Here is an 8,596-nt window from a genome sequence, read left to right as displayed (position 1 = left end):
ATGGTTATAGACTTACTTAAAAAGCAAGTTTCAGGGCTTGTAGAGTTCTGCTTTAATTATTGAATATTTTGTCATCCTGGTTTCTCTGAATGTGCTAGCATTCCAGAAATATCACGATCCATTTCAGTTCTTAAACTGTGTGGCTGAGGGGTGGCTCGTGACTGGTGCATTCTGTGAGCATGTTTCTAAAACTTTTTCAGACCCTTAACTTTTAATCTCCTAATCAAAAGTCAAGTAGATACATATAGAGAAAGGGGATACCAGATACCTTGTAGATCTGATGAGAATTGCGTAAGTGCTTGTGGGGAGGATCTTTGAGGCTAATTTTATATTGTTCTAGTTTGTAAAGTAATATCAAAGTTATTGCACACAACATCCCTGGAGACAGCCCTGGATCCAGACTTAACAAAATGGATAGTGCTTGTCTTGCAGAATGGGAGACTGAGCTTAAATTCAGTTCAAGCCTCGAGAGAAACAAATTCAGTGTTAGTTTTTCCTGATACAGACAAGCTGTTCTAGAAACAATGCTGAAACTTCTGTCACCTCTAGTCGCACCTTAAAAAAACCAGCACATAAAGAAGCTGGTCACCTGCCCAAGAGGGTTTTTTGTTGACTTGATGGCTTCTCAGTTGCATGGGTGACTCCTATGAAGCAGGAAGAGAAGACTTGTGACTGAGGATGGAGTGGGAACTGGGGGTTCCCCTGTTTAGGTTACCCAAAACTGCTGCAGATACCATGTGATGCTGAGAGTTTCCTTTATGATCAGAAACTATGAGAATTACTGTGTCTCTTTAGGGTTGTGGCTACTCACCAATTAACTGATAGACTGCATTATTTCAGCATAAAGCCAGTGCAGTTTAAGGAGCTCAGGTAGAAGTTTCAAATTAACACTTTAAACTGGTAACTTAGCGTAGGAGCTTTTTCCTTCGTTCTGTAGGACAATGCCTCAAAAGTTTACTGTTACCCCGGATGAGCCAATATGGATGTACCTCTGGGCACCTTCCTGTCTTTGTCTTGCTGTAACAACCAGGTGGGATAGGTACCTGATGGAAGTTTTCTCAGAAAGCTCTTATCTTAATGGTGCTAAGCTTATAGTCATGTAAACGAGGTGTTTGAAGATCATTTTATAGCACTGTACTTCCCAGTAAGCAGGACAAACTACACCCTTATCTTGGCACATCTACAGTGGTGCTCTAGGGTTAACAGTCAGCAGAGAGAAATCAGTGCTGTCAGATTTAGGGACCTGGGGGTTTTTTAGTGTGTTTTAGTGGAGTTCCAGTCTGATGATTAGATACTTTCACAAGACAGGAGCTGGCTGCTTTGTCGCTACAGAAGATGTCTGGATGACAAGTGCAGGCATTACTATCTGTGCTTGGTCAGAGGAATGGTACCTTAAGGGTTTGTATATGTTCTGTTTAAACCAAGGCTCAGAAGGTGTGAGAGAACTTTTCCCTCTCTTAGGAACAAACTTCCTCACATTTGCCCCATGGTAAGTATATGTGCATGGACAGTTGCTGCAATATAACTGATATGTCAGAAGCATGTTCACAACCAGGCTTACCTTGTGGTAGCTTTCTCCTGGGCTTATGCTTTGAGAATTTGTCCGTGTAGTTCCCATGTAAATGTCTACACAAATAGTTCTTTAGCGCCAGGCTCTCTCCAGTGGTGCCCAGAGACAGGGAAAGGAGCAATGGGCACAAACTGAAACACAGGAGGTTCCTTCTGAACATCAGAAAACACTTTTTCACTGTGAGGGTGGCTGAGCACTGGCACAGGTTGCCCAGAGAGGTTGTGGAGATATTCAGAAGCCATCTGGACATGGTCCTGGGCATCCAGCTCTGAATGGCCCTCCCTGAGTGGGGAGAGTTGATGGTCCAGAGGTCTTTTCCCACCTCAGCCATTCTGTGATTCTTCCAGAAAAAAGGGAGCCTGGTTTCTGGTTAGTAGACATGCTATGAACGTGAATTAGCATTTCTAAGAGCTTGACCATGTAGGAAGCAAATGTAGAGTAATCTGAATTCACATCTCCTATACCCACCTCCTATATGGACAGTCCCGATGGGCAGTAGAGCTTGGATTAATCTCATTAACTTTATGTAGCTAAATAGGAGCCTGTAAACCTAGACTTTCCCTCTATCCACCTGACAAAGGTGTCTGGGGGAGCAAACTTATCCCTGTAAAAACTGAGCTGTTCTCAAAGTGAGTCTTCCTTCTCTTCCATTCCCTAGTCTTTAAAAGGAATCTGAGGTCACCAGGTTTCTAAACTGGGTGTACCCATTAAGTAATTGGAGTGAGATAAGACAAGTCTGGCCTTCAAGTATCTTTGCTTTTGGTGTTAGTAGTTTCTCATACCACATACTACTTCGTTAGTTTATGTATTAATTTAGTTGCAGCTTGGAGCACGTAAGCTAGATGCCCAATATAATATAATATATTCTTTCCCCCACACCCCGGTAGGCCTGTTCCGGTGGTGTATGTAGAGTTGTTAATGCACACTAAGTGCATACTTTAACTTACATCATACTGACTTGCGCAGAAGATCTCTAAATGAGGTATAATCAGGAACAATACCCTTTTACTTCATAATGAATAAATAATTCAGGAGCAATCATTATTCTTTACATCATCGTCTGTCGTAACTTTTGTGTGTAGACAAAATCTGACAAGCCTTGTCTTCAGGAGCAACTTGGGAAAATTCGGAGGAATCAAAGCTGTGTAGCGAATGCACATAAATTAAAGGATTAAGTTACAGACCACTATGGTTCTCAAAGCGTGCATCTGTGCAAGAGTTTAATGCATATAAAAGCATTAACTTAACCTCTGAATTTGATTCCTAATTTTTCTCTGTGTCTCTGAGTAGACAAGTCCTAAGCATCTGTTCAACAAAACCAGATGATCATAACACAAATGGTAATCTGGTAAGTATTTAGCCTCAGAGTCTGTTTCTATCCATTAATGCTTTAAACCCAAGTTTTCCAAGTACAGAAACTTTGGGGCTCTGCTCAGTTTTCCGTTGCTGCCGAGTTCATACTTCATGAACAGGAAATAAAACTGTCTCTCCCAGAGATAAGGTCTTCTAACAGCCCCCGAAACAGGGGGTTAGGCAGAACTGGTTGATGGGGGCACCTGATTTAAGGCTGACTTTGTCATGAAGCTCCTAACCCTAAATTCCAGGTGTTTAGTCACACAGCTGCTCCCCTCCCTTGCAAAAAAAGCTGGGAAGTCTAGGGACGGTCCCCAACAAAGTGTGTGTTTTATGTAGTTACCTAAAACCCCCAAACCTGGTGTCATAATTAGCCTGTCACGTTTCAGCCTGACCGTTAAATGCTGATGTATGTAATGACAGAAAGTATGGCTTTATCATGCCATCAAAGAAATGAAGACATTCTTACCAACTTTATTTAAACATAATTTAAGTGGACAACCCAAATATTTAAAATACCTTTAGAAGTGACATTCCAACTTACATACTTACCTATCTGCTTAATGCTGACAATACACAAACAATTCATTTCTTCCACAAAAAAAAGCTTTTGAGCTAAATTATGAATGTGCAGAAGTCAGGATCAAGTGTTTGTGCGTGTGTGTGTTTGTGCATAAGTTAAATTGGCAGGATGTTTGTTTCCCTTTTCCTAAACAGGGCAATTGTAGCTCTTAGTCAAGGAGCCGCAATGTATTTTGGAAAAATGAAACCTTTAAGCACATCCCTGTCTGTACAGGCTGACCAAACTGCCTTCAAAATATTAGCCTGTTCTGATTGAAAACATTTCGGCAAACAATGTGCCTGGGCCAGTGTCTATGGCACTGGGATAACTGGAGCCTTTCTTTCCTAATCCAATTATCGATAAAAGCTGCTGTGACAGTGAGACATAGGGAACAGCTAGAGCTGAGCCACTAGGAAAGCTGGTAGCTGTATCCAGGGTCAGGTTTTTAGTGGGAGAGGAAGAACGGGGTGCTAAGATGGCTCTAGGGATCTCCCCTCCATGCCCTGCGCTAGCAGCGTCTGTTGCAGAGTGTGTGCACGCACAGCATCCCGCTCGTGTGCTGACATCCAGCCCTCTCTTCTCATCACAGCTGCAGGCAGCCATAGTCCTGAGCTCACCTACCAGTCCTCGTCTACACCCGTCCCTACTCAGAAGTTATTCTGGAATAACTACACTTAAGTGTGTGCCTGTGTTTGTGCATCGGTGTGTGTACCCTTATGTTCTGCAATAAGCATAAACCGTTCCAGCCTAACTTAAACAAGAACACGGCTCTGGAATAAGAAGTTCTGTGCTCTGGGACTTATTCAGGACTAGCCAGTGCATTTTGAATGTCTGTCATACTCTCATCTACATCAACTGTCATGTCTAAACAAACCCTTAGAAGATAATTACAAACTTTCTTTGGGACGCGCCCACTTAAGCTACGGATAAGCAAAGTTAGCTTAAACTTGTTCTGTTTTCTTAACAGGCAAGAACATTTTGATCCACTGTTTAGAACAAACTTACTTGATATAAGTTAGGCCTTTGCATACGTCAGTAGTTAATAGGCAGGTGGAAGCGTGCCAGGGTGATTAGGATGTTAGGTTTTCCTGCCATGATGAGAGCCAGGAATATTGACCTTTCCAGCTGTCTTTTAGAAAGCAGCTCCCAGCTAGTTAAACCTCTGGCATGTAAGGTGAGGAGTTTCATGTCAACAGCAGGATCGGAGGAGAGGGTGGAATTAAGGTCTCCCAAGTATGCCAAAACCAAGCTAGTGTCCATGTTCATCATTTTATGGGTGCCTGCAGAGAGGTTTCCTCACCAGTTCTTGTCTTGTTACTCCTGCTAGTGCAGCCTTGCTTCTGGTAGCAACAGTGGGAGCCCTAATGCAGATACGGCTCCAAGGGACCAGTGTTTCCTCAAGGCCTCCGCTTTCCCAGGGCTTGCCTGTGAACTGCAATGCTTGAAATGCTGAGGATTGCCAGCTTCTTGTCCAGCAAGTGCTCACAGTGGTGGGAAATAGGCGTGAGGCAGATGAGCCCATGGCTTCCAGTGGAGGGATCATAAACTGGAACAGTCCAGCAAAAACATTGATACATGGGTTTTCTCATCTCTCACTTGTATCCACAATCCAAACAACCTCATAAGAAATGCCAGCTTTTCTCTGCTTGCAGTGACTCAAAATAAAAATAATTTAAACAATTGCTCTCTATATTTTAATTCTGAACTTACAGAAGTGACCACTTCTCTGGTTGTTTAACTAACAATTTTGACATTTAAAAATAATGTGTGGCTCACATAATACATCATCTGTTAGCACGTGTAAAATAAGGCACTTTGTTAGTCCCAGGGCTAAACTGAGAATTTCTGAGGAATATTAAGGGGGTTCTGAAAATGCAGGTTGTTCAAGTGATAGTTCACTCTGGTCTAGCATTCTTTCACATCTTTATTTGGTGCAGCAAACTAGAACAAATGGAGCAATTAGAAGATGTGTAAGTGTCCTTACTAGACGAGCGAACAAACTAAGCTCTCTGCAGTAATGCCAGGTCTATGAAAAGGTTATAAGTGGGAGTAAGTTTTTAAAAATAATTTGAACTATATTTTAATATGGAAACCTTATTTATAGGCAGAGCACTGCTGAGCCACAGCTGTTGGTGAGATGGTGTTTTCTCAAGGAAATAACTAATTTCTCCTTTACTGAAAGAGAACAGTAGTAACTTTCACCAAGCCACTGTCTTACTCAGGTTGGGGCTGGGACTGGGACAGGGACTGGAAGAAAAGTTCTGCCCAAGTTCTCCATTCCTGGAAAAGACACAAGATTTTAGCTGAAATTAACAAGGACAATACACTTGGAGGTAAGTGTTCCCAGAGTCTCCAACAAGCAGCTTTTAACTTTCTCTGCCTTTTTGGTGTTATAAATATTTGCAGTCCCCTGTGAAGGTTCTCCTCTGAAGACCTAGAGCATCTAATAAGAACAGTCAGGTCAGCCAAGGCAGCCCCTTTTTATTGAAGGGGCAAAATTGCACATGAAATTCCATGACCCTTAAGCTTGTGGGACCCAAGTTTCTTGTTTTCTCAAAAAAGGCATATTTTCATTTTTGCCTTCCTCCTGATGCTCGAATGATCAGATGTGGAGATGCTGTCAGTGTTCCTGGGATTCACCTTGGGAAGCCGAGCCTTTGTTACTAAATATTTGGAATTGGACCTAAAATTATTCTCTCACTGGGGACTCATAACACAATCTGCTGCCTTGAAAATTCTTACACAGAACAGCTTGTGGGACCGAGATGGATGGGAAGCAGAGAAACTAATACGGCACTCTGGGCCAGAGGGAGCAAGGCAGAGCAAAAGCTAAAGCCCCACTGGGAAATTCATTAACCACAGCTCCTACAGCTGCTGTAACTTCCTGTTCTGTCACTGTCTGGAGTTTTTCCTCAAGTCCCACTCCCTGAAGACAATTCCAGTGTCATGGTCAGGACTCTGAGGTTTCTCACCTGCCGAGGTGCTGCATCCTCGCCTCCTCTCCCTGCCGAGGCTGACGGGTCTGACCCCGGGGGGCCAGGAACTGAACTGCATGGGCAATGCGAACACTCCCCATCTGTCGTTTCATTCTCACAAGGGGAAAAGGGAAGTTATTTACCATCATCTTTGTGCTTTTGCTTCTCTCCCAGCCTACACTGGGAAGTTTCAAGTGCCCACAATGAAACAGGAGAGAGTTGCCACTTGCAGGCTGGGCCACACATGGGGGTGATTTTTCTAGCCCAGCCTTTTGGGCTGGAGAAGTTGCCCCTTGAGCCGCTGTGTTGCATTGTCCACCTACAGCCCTATGAAAGCATCTCTAGCCCCAGAAAAATAAAACATAAAGCCATAGGCAGAGAGCACATATCCTAACACCCATGTCACCTGGCAGAAAAAAAGAGTGTGAGAATATATGTGCGTGAATGTACATAGATGGTTAAGAATCTCTGACCCCTCGGGCAGAGCGGTGTCTGCAGGTAGCTCCAATGCTCCCGTAGGCAGTCGTTCTCTGTCAAGCACCTTTGACTCCTCCAGGAGCCAGTTGGACATGCAGCTTTTTCAAACAGAAAGTCACCACACATGGGAGAACCTCATCCCTTAAAAAGGAGAAAGCAATGCATCGGTTGCTGAAACGTGGAGACAAGCCCTTCCTGGCCTTGCCAGTACCTTGATCTCTGAAAGGCATGTCATGCCCACCAGTGCTATCAGCCATGTGCAGCGGTACACTCAAGGAATAGCTCCAGATCAAGTTAAGCCATTCCACGTGACAATCGTGGTTGAACTGCTTACTGTTCAAGGATCAGGGTTGTTAGGCCAGATATGTCACTTGAAGCCATCCAGGCAGGCTCCGATTAAAATTAGTGGGGCTCACTGGGAGGTGGAGGCTTTCTCTGTTGAAACAGCCACTGCTTGTGTGCCAGCAGCAGCAGAACAAAACCATAGGATTTCTCTTTTGCTCTATAGATAACCATCTTCTCATTAGATGGCCTGGCAGTAGTCTGGACTGGACATATTGTTGACTTTCCAGCTGGTGTGCCATGAAAGGGTCCTACTGCCATTCTGTCATATGGCTTCACCTGTCCTGTGCCAGTGCTGAAGTCCCTGGCTCACAGTAACCCAGCCGTGAGTTCAGGCTGCAGCTCCCCAGCCAAGCAGAAGAGCTGGAGAAGGACTACTGAGATGCAAAGGGGAAGAAGGCATAAAGGCGTGCAGGAGACCCTCCTCAAACAGCACTGTGTAGTGGTACTGTGTCTCCAGCCATTAAATAACTGCCCGCTGTGCCTCTGAGTGTTCCACTGGATTGTTCAGGCTACAAATTCCTGGTAAAATCTGTTATCTGGATCTCACACATTGCTAAAAAAAGAACGGTTTGCATGTCATCTTAACTACTGGATCATCTCTCTTCTTTGCAAATCCTTGCTTCATGAGTACCTCTGCCTTCTTCCCTCGATAGTCATGCTGTGTTAGATCAAACCACAGATTTTCATCCTGGTCTAAGTCTTTGAGTTTGCAGTTTACCTCGCTTGAGCACTTCATTTAACTACTAAATCTGCTTCACATGTCAGATCTGTAGACGTCTAAGCAGTCAGTGCGCTTGCAAAGAGCAGCGGTTATTAGCAAGCACACACGCAAGGCAGACTGGCATTTGAAAACAAAGCTCAAACACAGAGAAACAGAGCTTTATAGCTGTCTACCATGCATGAAAAGCAGATCCAGCACACGAAAATAGCCCCCTAGTTCTTAAATCTGTATTTTGAACTGACTTTCAACCAGGTGTTTCCACTTTAATTTGATCCCAGGCATTCCTAGAGGTGATGTAAGATCCAGATCCACAAGGTAATAATGAAGTCAAGAGTTGAAAAATTATCAAGGCCTAATCTGGCAATTTAGTCCCTTGTAAATCATTGTGGTTAGTTATTGCAGGGCCATTCTTACCAACCAAGTTCTCTTGAGACTTAGCATTAACTTCGCCACCTGCTTGACTGTCAAAGAGATAAATTTCCTTGAAGGGAATCTTCCACTCCTGACTTTATTTATGACTGGGGGGAAGAGGATGGATTGACTGGGAAACTTCAATGGCAAGGGTCTGCATATGCTGAATCAGAGAGTGATGC

This window comes from Nipponia nippon, unplaced genomic scaffold (assembly GCF_047370975.1).
Source record: "Nipponia nippon isolate SJK-2023a ecotype South Korea unplaced genomic scaffold, ASM4737097v1 scaffold_1, whole genome shotgun sequence".
NCBI lineage: Eukaryota > Metazoa > Chordata > Aves > Pelecaniformes > Threskiornithidae > Nipponia > Nipponia nippon.
Note: the sequence above shows the minus strand (reverse complement) of the source record.